The sequence below is a fragment of the Drosophila virilis genome, chromosome 3, assembly GCF_030788295.1.
Source record: "Drosophila virilis strain 15010-1051.87 chromosome 3, Dvir_AGI_RSII-ME, whole genome shotgun sequence".
Lineage (NCBI taxonomy): Eukaryota > Metazoa > Arthropoda > Insecta > Diptera > Drosophilidae > Drosophila > Drosophila virilis.
In genome coordinates, this window is record NC_091545.1 from 721,246 (window position 1) to 735,453 (window position 14,208).

The following is a 14,208-nucleotide window of genomic DNA, read 5'->3' on the forward strand; positions in this document are numbered from 1 at the left end:
CCACTAAGAGTTCCCTCATAGCTATTCATTCTGTAACCCAGATAAGTTGTCAGAGTATTCTAAAACAATATCCAATTGCTCACACTTTTGTTCAACAGCTCCATTAGCAACTTAATAACATGGTAAACAGTTGGGCATTCAGCTATTGTCAATTGTAAAAAACAAGGAAAGTAAGAAAGAAAAGTCAACGTCCAAGCGGAATAGGTAAAGCCTGCCCGGGACGAAGGTCGGCTGGGCGGGATCTGGACCTGGCTACTTTTAATTGAGTTTTGAACGCAAATAAAATGCGTGTGAAAGGCGAAAAAGCGAAAATTAATGCGCTCGGTTGGCTTTCCCCCTCCCCCGAACTTTTCCGGCGCCCTTGTCCGTGTCGAGTGTGTGTGTGTGAGTGAGACTTTGGCTTGTGATTGTGTCCCTTATTCGGTTGTGTCTGTGAGCTGTGAAAAAATTCATTGGCTCTGCTTCAGCCTTACATTTGACTTGTGTGTGTGTATGTGGCAGGAGCTTGGAGCTTACACCGGCTCCAGTGCCATATCCTTATGCAAATCGCATTTTAATAAACTTGCGTTGCGTCAATTTTCATTTACAGTTGGTCCGTTGGGAACTGCCGCCCGCCCCCTCTCACACTCCCTTCGATCCACCAACATTCCCCTGCAACAGGGAAAAAACAATACCGAAAAAAAAGTCCTAATTAAATTTAAATTAACTTTAAGCATTTGGGCTTTGTTAGCTTTGCTTTTCAATCTTTGTATACCCTGCATGAAACTATCTCACAATGGGGTAGCTTAAATATTTAATTTATGCGGGTACACAGGGTATATTCTAGTCGAGCGAGCGCTTGCTTTTGTATATATTTTTTTTTGCTTATTTCCTGTTGTGCATGTGGGCTTCCATTTTTCGTTTATTTATTTATTTTTCGCTTTTGTTCGCCCTTTTGATGGCTCATTAAAATGTGAAATTTAATTTCTACGTACTTACACATGGCCATAAAAATTGTAAGCTACGAAATTGAATTGAATTTAATATTAGTTGCCTAATGGCACACACATGCTTTAAGCTCACGACTCCCAGCTGGGAATAGGCTAAGGTCTCGGAGACCCGCTCAATAAATATGCAAAGCGAATACGAATGTATTTGGCGGCGGGAGATAAAATGACATGGCCTCGAAATCAAGGCTAAACGCGTTAAGTGATATTTAAAGTACATTTAACAGCGCCAACCTGCCTGCCACGCCCACGCCCACGGCCCAAATGTCGTTGGCTTTGTTGCTGGCATATTTTTTCAGGGGGAGACGTTGTCTAAATTTTTTCTGCGTGCCTTTGCCAGGGGATCACAGAGAAATGCCAGGATAACACAAAGCGGAAAAGGAAGCGGCGAGCACGTGTGTATTGACAAATGAGCTGGCAGTAGGCAGCAAAGGGAGCCACAATAGCACACATAAGTATGTGCACAGATATATACATATAAATATATGCCTGTTATTGCCTTGCCGATTGTTGTCTGTTTGAGCTGTTTGTCTCTAGGTGCTAACCTTTAGCTGTTGATAGATGACCTTAGGGGGAATGTGGCTTTGGCGCGACAAATGTGCTGCAATTTGCTTTGGGTCGTCACATATATTTTCTTCAAGCTTGTCGGGCGTCAAATGATTAACGGCAGCAATGGGTTAAGCTAAATATTGCAGTCTGTCATACAAACAGAAAAAGGTTTCTTCGAATGTTCAAATTTTCCTTAACTCAATGTAAAATGAATCGCCATGACTTAAAGCTAAGTTAGCTTGGAATTGTTTAACTTTAAACGCCAAAACTTCTTCAAATGCATTCCAAGATTTTTACCGCCTGCAGCTTGTTAGTCTTGACTTTAAGGTGTTTAATGTTGCGCATACGCAGCGTTTGCCGGGCAAAGGCCGGCGGCTATAAATTAGCTGGCAAATACTTTGATTACATAATCAGCACACACACACACACACACACACACACACAGGGCTAAACGGGTTGGCAGCAGATGAAGCGAAACGAGCGCTTAAACGAGCATTAAGTGTGCCCCTGAGTCAGCACGCACTCGGGGGAGAGGCGGAGGGCAAAGGGCAACTGCAACTGCAGCGAGTAGCAAATTTAATTGAAATTGAAAGCACTTTAGTGTCCCTCGCCTTGGCCTGGCTTGGGCCGAGTTGGATGCTGCTGCTGCTGGTTGCATGCAACTAATTTGTGCCACTAATGAATTTATTTGCCACTTGTATGCTGGCAGCGTGGGCGTGTGATAAAAACGAACAGCGAGTGTGCAAAAGGGCGCAAGCTGTGTGGAATAAAGCAAAATAAATGAAACTAATATAAAAATGGCGCAGTGTGGGGGAGAGGGAGAAGAGAGAGGGGGCGTGTGTTTGTGACATTTTGCAGGCACAGCAAAGAAAGGCGCCTGGAAGGCTTCAACTTGCAACGGCAGCAGCAGCTGCAAAAGCAAACGAAATCGTTTGAGAATTAATTTTTCCATTTCAGAAGCAAAAGGAATGCGCGCGTCGCGCTCTTGTCCCGGGCTGAGCTCTCACTTCCGCCGCCTGCCCCCCCGCCTGCAGCTGCTGCAGCTCGTGTCGAATTACAATTTATTGGCTGCTAAGTGCCAGCGCCTTGGCACTTTTCACTTACCTCACACCGATGCAGGGTCATTAGCAGTGCGTCGTCAGCTTTGGCCACGCAACGAACAAATCATCCAGATAAATAGGCTGCCGGGCAAAAGGCTAGCCCGGAGAGCCTGGCTTACTAATTAACTCATATTATGGCTCAATCGATGTTCAAATAATTGAACGAAAGTATCTTAATCTGTTTCAAGTGGGGGTTTATGTTAAAAAGGGGAAACTGAGCGCGAAGCTAATATATCGAAGCCCCGTAAAGACGCGATAAGAAAAGATGTTTTTTTTATTAAGACATAGACGCTTGGGTCAATTTAAAAGACTTTGCATAAGCATCAAGTTTGGTGAGAATTTCATAAAAATATTCTTATACTATGTTAATATGTGTCCATATTCAGTATTCATTTAACGATATAGGAAAGGACGTTTTTCCTTTTAGACATAGATGCTTGGGTCAACTAAAATGATTTTGCATGATCCTCAAGTTTGTTGTTTTATTATATGCATAATTCCGCATTCATTTGACTCGGTCCTAGTTGGTCTATTTTCTTTAGCTTTAAATATAAATTAAAAATTTTTCAAATAGAGTATTTGACATTCAACATACGTTAAAGTGTCGCCGTGGAAAGCTGCTGACAGCTACTGAAAATTCTTAACGACTGCAACAAATACACGAAAAATGTGAAAAATATATAAATTGCGTTTATGCTGCACAATTGGAAATTGAACACGGCTAAAATGAAAAGTGCCAGCTCAAAGTGTAAACAGCAAAACGGCGGCGGCAGCTGCTTTAGTTTTTAATTAAACATTGGGGCAGGTAACAAATGTCTGTGGCACGTTGCACGAACTATGAAATGTTGCCGAGCATCTCTCTCTCTTTTACCTAATCCCTTAGAGAGAGGTATTATAATTTTGTAATGTGAGCTGACGGCCTGGACGTTAGCGCTCTTTTGTAGTAAATAAATATAGAATTATTTACAATATAATATGAATGTATTATAACTTATCTTAATAGTAAAATTTTGCCGCGCAATGAAGATATCTACGCGTTTATAGAAGTTGGTTCAAGACAAGAGTAGAACCTTTTTAGATGTTTGCCCCCAATATATTGTGAAGAATGCGAGGGAGACTTCGCAGGATGCATCCCAAGCCGGGTACTCAGATAAAGAAAAGCTCAATTGAATAATTATAAAGATTAATAAGTAATATTTAATGATGCTCTAGATGCTCCAGAGTAGTATCAATAAATTAGCTAATAAAAAAAGGAAAGAAGATTAACCCCTACATTTTTGGAGGTATATTTTTGAGGCAATAGTTCTAAGCAAACATTGTTGCCACATTTACAGCCTCCGTATAGATCGTGAACATGCTTGTGGTGAGCTGTACGGCATCTCCTAGTCGGTTACACCGCGCACTCTTGCTCATTTCTTCTTTTTTTTTTGCTGATTTCTGCGATTTTAGTTATGGCTCGGAACGTGCATTACATCTAATTGAATAGAGCTGCTAAACATAAAGCGTAATTAGGATGCATTTTGTATCTACGTATGTGTGTGTGAGAGTTTCTGTGTATATTCTGAGGAACAAAGGCAACAATTGGGGCAGCGGGGTAAACGAGGGGGGCAGAAATGTATACGATGTTGGCTGTAAATGGGCACAGAGCAACTTCTTGTTATTATGTTGCAAGAGAACTGGCTCGGCGGCCAATTCATATATTTGACTGGCACTTGGCATAGGCACAGGACGAGTCAGGCAGGAGCCATAGGACTAGAACCCGGTGAGATCAGGACTCAGGTCTCGGCCCGGGTCGGGACAGGTTCTGCTCTGCGCGTTGTTTTTTGTGCAATTTCCATGAGTGGCACTCGGGCAAAATATACTATTTATTTCGCTACTACAGTGGCCCAAATGAACCGCATTCCATTTTGACTGATGCTGGCCAACTTTTTGCGTATGAAAATAAAACCTAGCCCACACACACACACACACGTGCACATATGCACACTCCAACTGCGACAGAGATGAGAGGCAGCTGTGGCATTGTTGTTGTTGCACTTCTACACTTTGTTGCCGGTACGTAAAAGCTCGTTGAGTGAAAAACGTCGAGTTAAGTATGTGTGTTTTAAAAAGCGATATGATGCAGAGACACACACACACCAGCACACACACACACACACACTTATACAGCTCGGAGTTTTCAGCTCAGAACTGGCAGTTTCTCGAGTGGCACTCACCTTGCACAGAGCGCTAGCTCAGGCCCGCACGACAGGACGACAAGTTGCAGTTGCTGCACTCAGAAAAAAGGGGCTATCTTTTAAATCTCATAGCTTCTTTAAATAGTCCACAGTTTTGAAGCGGGTTTAGGGCAGCCTACCAAGCTACGCGTTCTACTAATTTCACGAATATCTTAAAGATGCTTTCTTTAGTAACGAAAGTTCTTACAATAAAAACTTACTTTATACCTTAAGAAATTTCAACGCTGAAAACCTAGAAAACGTTTGTATTTTAACACAATTTCTACCAAAGGTGTCAAAGACACCTTTTCAATTTTTAACTTGAAATTATTTTCTGAGTTGAATAATTTTTTTCATATTTACTTTTTCCTCGACAAAAAAAGTAAAAAGAGAATAATTTTAAGACCCCATTTTCTTTCTTATTAGCTTAGGTGTCAAAATACGCCTTTTGGTTGATCATGGTATACAAATACAATCTTGGTAGAAATAATGATAAACATTTCTCATAGTGTAGTGGGACACAATCTGGGTATGGGCAGCGAAGGCATTTTACCTAGCCCAAAAGTATGCTGCTAACATGCCACTATACGAGCTGCCCGTCTGTCTGTCTGTCCTGTATCTGTGTGTGTCTCTGTGTGTGTGTGTGTGTGTGTGTGTGTGTGCATTTGGCTAGTTTTCGTATTCGTTTACGTTTTCATGTCGTGCTGGCTGCTTTTGTGTGTTGTTTTTAGTTTTAATGAAATGTAAATGTTTAGTTATACACACATACAGTTGGGGAAGGGTGGAAGAAGGCAGAGAGAGAGAGGGGGGGGGGGGGGCAGTAGGAGGAATTATGTATAGGTAGCCAGCTCGTGGAAATTTATGTTAAGCTGCTTTTCCCGAGTTGTAATTTTCAGCAGTGAATGCAAATCAGCGACAAAAAAAAACCGAAAAAAAAACTAAAATGAACGAACCGCTTTATGCATGTAAAATTCACAGTTTCGTATTTTTGTTTTTTAGCTATTTACCAAAAATGTGCAGCATCAAATATCTGCATTTTAGTGTGTAGCAATATTCGATTTTTTTTTTTTTTTTGTAATTTTGGCTAACAGTTTAAGGTGCCTGAGCATCTGACTAAGAGGTTATGGCTCAAATCCAGCAGCAGTTTTTAACTGTATTCGCTGGAATTTAAATATGTATCTGCACAGCTGTCACAAAATGTATTTATTTGTTTGGGTGGTTTTTAGTTTTAATACATTTGATGACATTACTTTCCTTTAATGAGTTTTTGAGGTCGAGGTCCTTTTTAATCCTTAGTAATCAACTTATGTTGTCGTCTTATACTATCTTATATTAATCTCAATTTGCCGTTTGACACAACTCATAATGGAAAAGGTTGATCGGACAAAAGTTGTATTTTTTTCGTACATTCTTTGAGAAAATATAGTTTCTAGCTCCTGCGATCGATCAGCCTTCAGTCAGCCTTTAGTCAGTCAGTCAGTCAATCAGTAGGACAGGTACGTTTTGCATTCGCTTGAAATTGTATATACATGCCTGCCGACATTTTCCACATTAATTTTCAGTTACAATATCTGCAGATTTCGAGTTCTTGCCTGGGGCTTAAAATTACATTTGGCTCATTGTATTGTGCGCTACAGTTGCAATTGCAATAAGCCAAAGTGCGTTTTGTGGTCAGCGCTGCATATTTATTAAAAATGTTGATATTAAAACGAACTTTTGTGTCGACCAAAAGAGCCGAACGGCCCACAAACAAACAAATATGCCAACAAACAGGTTGCCAAACAAACATTGCGCAATTTGTAAACACTGACAAAGTGGCTGGGGGAAAGGGGTAGAAGAGGGAGAGGGGGTGGCCCAACTCGGCTTAACACGCTTGTCAACGCTGGCCAAATGACCCCGCCGAGAATGGCAGCGAGGGAGGGGGCGAGGGAGGTGTGGGGTTAACTGGAGGTGGGCGACAAAATGGCATTTCCTTTTGGCTCTTTGGCTATTTGGCTGCTCGTAAGCGTCGCTTGTTCGCATTTTCCGCCGGATTTTGTTTACAAGCCGCGCCGCAGTGCCGCGAAAAACAAATTGAAAATGCGCAGCAGCAGCGGCAGCAGGAAAAACAACAACAGTAGCTGCTGCCGTAAATGGTGACAACTCTGGTCGGCGGCATTGTTGCATTTGTTTGCCTTTGTGCGGCATTGTTGTCAAATTTATTAAGTTACTCATACGCCACGTTGCAGCATGCGACCCGCCACGCCCCTCCATTGTTCCCGCCGCCGCAAACAAGTGACAAGCGGGGCGTGTGGGCGTGGCAAGCGCTCCCAGGAGGCTCCCACTTGTTTGGGATATCAAATGTTGTTTTCGTTTGTCAAAATGACAAACCCAAGCGAAATAAAACGAGCAGGAAAAAATTTCACTAGCTGACAGGAACAGCCTCTTCAGCTGCGGCACACTGGTTCCATATTCAAAGTTGGAGGCGACTGTGAAGAGATATACAATAAACGATCGATACACGAGCATAGTTCTAATAAAAGTCGAAGATCAAAACAATGTCAGCAGCTGTTGCGGCATCTGAAATCTCTCATCAGAGTCTTGGCCACCAAAGGCTACACTTCGGCAACCCACCTTCGAAACGAATCATCATTTGCGACCTACATAAGAGGAGAATGATTTAAACACCCTACAGAAGCGGCCATGTGGCCAATCCTTTTTATTCAAATATCCCACCATTGTAAATAGCCCTCATCTTATGTCACAGCCTTTTGCTTGGTAGAGATCAGAAGATTTTGACCGATCGATGGATAAAGAAATCTTTTACCCATGTGGGTAAAGATCTGATTGATGAATGGATAAAAAAATGGGTATCTAACGTCTAACGTCAGTTGAATGTACGATTGTCTCTTCTTTATATAAGAATAAGAATTATTCTTCATGTCAATATCATCACATCTTCATGCACTACATGAAAAATGATACACAAAAGTCTGTCATCTACTTCATCAATTAATTTTTGATAACCATCTCATTTTATTTGTATCTTAGATCTCTTGAAATACTCTTTTGTCTGCTTCTTTATATAAATAAGATTATTTTTTTTTGTCAGAAGTATGTCATATCATCCAATCGCATACTCTTCAATTTATCTTTCAAAAGTATCTCATTTGATATGTAGCTAAGGTGTTTTGAACGCAGTTTTAAGTACAATTGTCTGCTTCTTTATATTAATAGACTTATTTTCTATATCAGTAGAATTATTTTATTCTTTATATAAATAAGACTCATTTATCACATCTTCTGCCAGTGTGTAAAAATATTTAAACAAAGGTCTGTCATCTCCTTCAATAGCTAACTCTTATCAATTTATCTTTCAAAAGCATATCATGTGGGCTCTCTGGTGACAGTTTTCATTCTGCTCCAATTCGTAGCTTAATTCTCAATTCGGTTTGTAATAAGCTAAAATGAATTTTTGTTTCATTTATTTTGTGTGTATACTTCTGTGTTTTCTTTTTGCTCCACTGTGTGGCCGAGTTATGTAACATATGAGCTGCTGCTGCTTGTCGTGCCTGGACTGGACAGGGGGACATGGAACTGGGGGACATGGGACTGGGGGGCATGGTCTGCGCTCTGTAAGTAGATCCCATTTTGGCAGTCACAGGCTTGGCTGCCGTTTTGGGTCGCTCAGTGTCAATTCTGTCGGTTGTTTGTTGTTGTTTGTTGTTGTTGCTGTTGTTGCTGCCGTCAATAAACAGCAGACAGTTGGCAAGTGGAAGTGGTCGATCCGCTCATGTTTGGGCTTGTTTGCTGCCGCCTCCACACACACACACAGCCAGCCAGACGCATATATTGTTAGCTATAAATGTGCAGCTGTATCTGTATCTGTAGCTATATCCATGTGCTTGCCAACAAGTCGCGCCGAGTGTCGGATTTTTCGTCGTCGCCATTGGCCATAAATAATCGCCTAAATATGCTGGCCAGCTGCCCAGCGACTGCCTAAGGCTAAAATCAGTCTTAATATGTTCTCAACTGTTAGCTGTGCGGGTGTATAAGTGTGTGTTTGTGCATGTGGGTGTGCGTGGGTGTGTGTTACTTACCGTTTGCTTGTGTTGTTGGGATTTATGTTTGCCCAAGTTGTGTGTTTTTTTATGTTGAACTTAAAGACGTTCTAAGTACGTTCTGTGCACTTTGTGCCAGTTTTTTTCTGCTCCACCTTCTTCCTCTACCCTCCTCTTTCACGCCCCACGTCTGTGGTTGTTGGCGCACTTGAAGTCTGCTTCTGGAAGCGCTCCATGACGATCAACTTGGTCTTCGTAATTGTTGTTGTTCTTGGCAACTGTTTTGTTTGTGTTTTATGGTCATTTCTAATGTGCTGCGTTGCGTATATGTGTGTGTGTGTGTGTGTGTGTGTGTGTGGACGCAAGTACTTAGCGTTAATAAACTTTTATAAATATTCTCTTTGACACTTTTAGCACAAAATAAAACTGACAAATAAAGCTGATTAATCATTGCACTTTGAGCTTTTTGCTTTCTAATAGAATTCGCTCCTTACCAAGCTTTGCACCTGTAGCCCAATGAAAAAATCAGTTAATTTTCTCTCGCCTGTTGCTGCTTGCCAAATATTTTAATCCGTAGCATAAGTATGTTAGCTTTTGATGGGAGAGTTGTTATTAGTGCTGTAAATATAAGGACTGCACAGCTGGGAGAAGCTGAAAATCCGCTTATACATTCATATTAAGGATACATTTTTCTGTGGTAGCTGTTTTTGTTGGACCGAAAACAATTTGGTTGCTCGCAAAAACCAACATCAACATCAACAGTTGCTATATTTTAGAGGCTGCGCCTCAAATTGGATTACATTGGCATTGCTTATGGGCGTGGCAATGGGCGCAACATCCATTTTGGTACGGGCGAGCGGCTTTATTACATGCCGGTCAGTTAGGCAGAGGCAGGCAGCAATTTATATATACATATTTGGCCTTTTGCCCAACCGAAAACCGAAACGTTTGATAACTAAAAACGTTTCGCTGGGCCAAGTGACGCACTCATCAAATCCAATGAAAAAATCAAAGTGCCCCAAAGGCCAATTGGCGCTGCATCCTGCCACACACACACACTCGCGCACACACATGCCACATCCTTCACATCCACAATGCTAGGCAAATACAATTTTGAACGCATCACAACACGCAAACACAATCACCGATGGGGCAGCAACTGGAGCACCGGGCCAGGGGGAAGGGGAAGGAGGGCGAGGGCGGGGTATCGGCCCTTTGGCCGCCCGCAACTGCAAATGGAGTGTCGGAGCAGCACTTGGCAAATGTGTGCGAATGTCCGTCCACAGGCATTGATATGCGCGTTGGATTGTATACGCTTTCGTTATTTTTGCGCTGGCCCCCGCCCGGTTCACAGCCACGCGAAGAGGTCACACTTAATTTCCGCTTGAAGTTCGCACAATACACACACCCCACAGTAACAACATCAACAACAAATCGCAGTCGGCTGCAAACGACCGGCTCATACTCTACACGAAGTGTAATCAGAGGTAGAAACTTTACGAACATAGAAACGCATCTTCTTTAAACATTTGAGACCTTGCTGTAAAGCTAGAAGAACTATTTCAAGATTTTCCTGATTCGTCGAGGGCTTTATAAGGACTTTCCCCAGGCAGAAATAAAAGTATTTGAAAATAAAACCAGAAGTGGTCGAATTTATAATCAGTTAAAATAAACAGGCGAGTATATTTTGAATTAATTCACGATAAATCGATAGAACGCGAGACGATGAATCGAGTTTTAACTTGAAAGTCAATGTAAAATAAATTTAAGTCCACGTTCATTCACTATTTGCTTTAAGTAAATAAAAATTAAAAAAATTACTTATTTAAATAAAATATTAAGAACTAATAGAACTCGGGTGATTATGAAATCCCTTAAATGGCCATTCCAGGTTTACATTAATACAAACAAGACGAAATTTTTGCTTAAACAATACACTCGTTTACATTTGGTAAGCAGGGTATACAAACAGCAGGCACGGCAGTCAGCGTAGCATACTTTTTGGGGCAGACGCTGACGATGTTGCCGCCTCTGCTGCTGCTGCTGTTGCTGCTGTCATTGTTGACGCTGGCGACCTCGGCCTGGCCTGGCGCTGTCAGTGGCGCTGAACTTTCAACTTCCGCTTTTCATTTACGGGCACACACTCACACAGTGAAACGCATACACGAACACGCAGAGAGCTCGTGAGATAGGCCGTTTTTCGTCGTGCAGCGTGCTACGTGTTGTTGTTTGCAACATCTGTTGATTATTTTGGCGTTGCTTGTTTTTTGCACTTCACTTTTCTGCACAATGCTAGCTACTGCATGTGTTTGTGTGTGCCTATGCGTGTGTTTGTGTGTGCGTGTGTGTGGTTTGTTTATTGCACTCACACACAGCGCACATGACGCAAGGTGGTCAAAGTTTTTGTGTTCGGCCATGTGCCGCGCACGCTTCTTTTATTTCTAGCCCCTTGTGCATCTGAGAGTAACACACACACTCATACACACACACTCGTACAGCGAGATACATGTCAGCGGCAAAATTGATTATGAAATGATTTATTGGCCTCAAAAACTGCTTCAATATTGATTAAAGTTGCTGCCTTTCGCTGCGTTTCCTTTTTATTTCTGCCTCTCTTTCTTTTTTTGCGTTCAGCCCATTTCCTGCTATTGTCCCACACGGCGTATGCGGAACATTGGCCCGTTTACACGGCTTTTTGTTTGCTTTTTTTTTGTTCACGTTGACCATTTAAATGCATTTTTGTTGGCTACCAAATATCCGCTGTGCTGTTTTTGACAATACCCGGTTATTTATTGAAAACAAAACAAGAGCTAATAAAAAAATATTTGCAGACAGTTGTGAGTGCTGCGCGTTGCAATTGTTGTTGGCTTAGTATAACAAAAATAAATATGGAAATATTTACGTACAAAAATAAATAACCTATCTGGTCGAGGGACGGGCAAATTGGGTGAGTAATAATATTTGACTTGGTCACCAAAGAAAAAAAAAAAAACCAGACAAATGTATAAAAATACGCTAAGTACGATAAACATGTCGCTCAAACTGAAAGTGAAATGGTTAAAACTCAGCATACGGCAAATTAACTTTACATAAAGCTCAACCATTACGTCAAATATTTGTTAGCTATACATATATATATATGTATATATATATATATACATGTAGCCTGAGGGAGTATATATATGTTCAGATAAAATGAGCAGTGCATTGAAGAAGGCCTTGCCATAAAGTGCATATATAATTGTTCAGTGTCAACAGCTGAGACAACGTCCGAACCCTCTATCTGTCTGTCTGATTCTACGCAAACTAGTGCGTAAGCCTAGGAACTTGCATGTATCTTTATTTCTTTTGGAGCTAGTACATATGTTGGAACCAACCCAATCGGATCACCATATCCTACAGCTGCTATATATGAAGAGTGAGGGATCATCTTCTATTAAGTTCCTCTCTTCTAAACTAAGCCCAAGCTTAGGCATTAGGAAGTTTCATTATACTCCTCTCTAATTTAACCAAATCTTGTTCGAACTGACCTAATATAATCACCATATCATATATCTCCCATAGGATCAATAGTTCGACAGTTAAGTTTTTCTCTTCTATCTTGGCACCTGTAAGTTGCTCTATCCTCCTTTATCATGAGTCATTAAATGAGTTTTTGTATGGGAAAATGTAGGATATTTTAAAGATATTTTCACCTGACTTTGCAATTACAAGCTTCATTATTCACATAACATATCTGCTAAACACTAATCCTCATGTCTACAAGGGCATTTTAACTTCGGTGTGCCGTTCATGCCTTTTGTTTTTTTTTTTCATACTTTTGCCTTGTGCCACATTTTTATTCATTTTTTGTAGCAGCTTGTTTTGGCTGTCGGCACTTGTCAACTCCGAATGTTGCCCTGATCCCATACTATCTGTATCTGTGTAACTTTGGGGCGTGTTTGGAAATGTTTTCGAGTGGGTGTTGTGTGAAAGTTTTGTGGACTGCATTTGGAGCGTTAAATCATTCATGTTGATTTAATTATTTTGCGTTGTTGGTGCAATAATTTTTTTATTTGATTTATATATTTATTTACACGTTTTCAGGCTTGCAGCTCAGGCTTAATGTTATTATTTCGAGTATTTTATGCGCCGTTTTAAGTGACATCATCAATCAATCAATCAATCACTTCATTTGTGACAGCGCAAAATGCATTGAAAAGAAACGCCATACAATAATACACTAGCTATATTGTGAGAAAATCTATAATAAAACCAGGGCGGCGTGCGGTCGGAGCAAGCAAACAATATTAATAAATAAATTACATTTAAATCTGCTTTAATTAAGGTAAAACATGTGCGTAGAATTGGTTAAAAAAATAACGGTATTGTTATATTTAATCGCCTTTCAACCGAAAACAGAGAAGATTACATTTAAAACAAACAAAAAGTGGGTCGTGCACAAATCTGTAAAATAAAAAGTTTTGCTCACGCCTGATAAAACCTTGATAAAGAATCAATAAAGAGGATAAAATAGGATATGTCATGATATCATACAAATTGCTATGATTTTTATGTTTTGCAAAGGCATTTACAGGGAATTTGGCGAGAGCATCAGGAGAGAACATTTGGAGAGAACATCTAAGAATTGTTTTTGGGGAAGTCTCGAGCGTAGAATTGATTAAATGTGAAGTCATGACACATTTATATGGATTCCTTGTTGTAAGAACTTTCTTTTAGGAACTCGAATAGAACTTCTAAAAATTGTTTAATTGTTTGCGATTAAATATGAAGTCATGACATCATGTTCAGAAAACACACTTTTATGGCTGCTTTGTTGTAAGAACTCTCGCGCTGGATTTTGAACAGAACATCTCAGAATTGTTGATGGGGAAGTGCTTAATTAATTTCGAGTGTAGAATACGAATATAAATATGAAGTCATGACAGAATTAAAACTTCTATGGCTGCGTTGTTCCTGAGCTGTCAGGGAAATCGGTAGAGTTTATAGCCAAAATTATTTGGCTACAGTATTTTAAAATGTTTTTATTTTATTTTAGTTTTTGTTTGAGGTTTTAAATCATTTTACGCGCCTCTCCTGTTCCTCTCCACCCTTCGGTTTCTCATTTAGCTAGTGCATTTTTATTTAATTTTTTTTTTAACTCTGTAGGAAAACGGGGCCAAAAAGTTTTGTCGGAAAATTGAAATTCAATATAGCATAGCGTAAAAACTTTGTACCCTAGCGCAGAAAAATGCGCTGCGCTTTTGCAATGGGGATAATGCCAAAAATTGTGCCGGCTGATTAAAAGTGTACAGGGCGTGAAATGCAGCGCACAATA

At 40.5% G+C, this 14,208-nt stretch overlaps 1 protein-coding gene and 1 long non-coding RNA gene across 2 annotated transcripts in view; one reads left to right on the forward strand and one right to left on the reverse strand.

The window, feature by feature from the left end:
* Con (leucine rich repeat protein connectin) overlaps positions 1-14,208 on the forward strand; it is a 181,964-nt gene that overhangs the window by 3,838 nt on the left and 163,918 nt on the right. The gene's annotated exons all lie outside the window — the stretch shown is intronic.
* Positions 3,844-5,157, reverse strand: LOC116650826 (uncharacterized). Its single transcript, XR_004303840.2, has 3 exons — positions 5,080-5,157; positions 4,852-5,023; positions 3,844-4,123 (listed from the first exon to the last, which is right to left on the reverse strand). It is a non-coding gene; the product is annotated as an uncharacterized lncRNA (long non-coding RNA).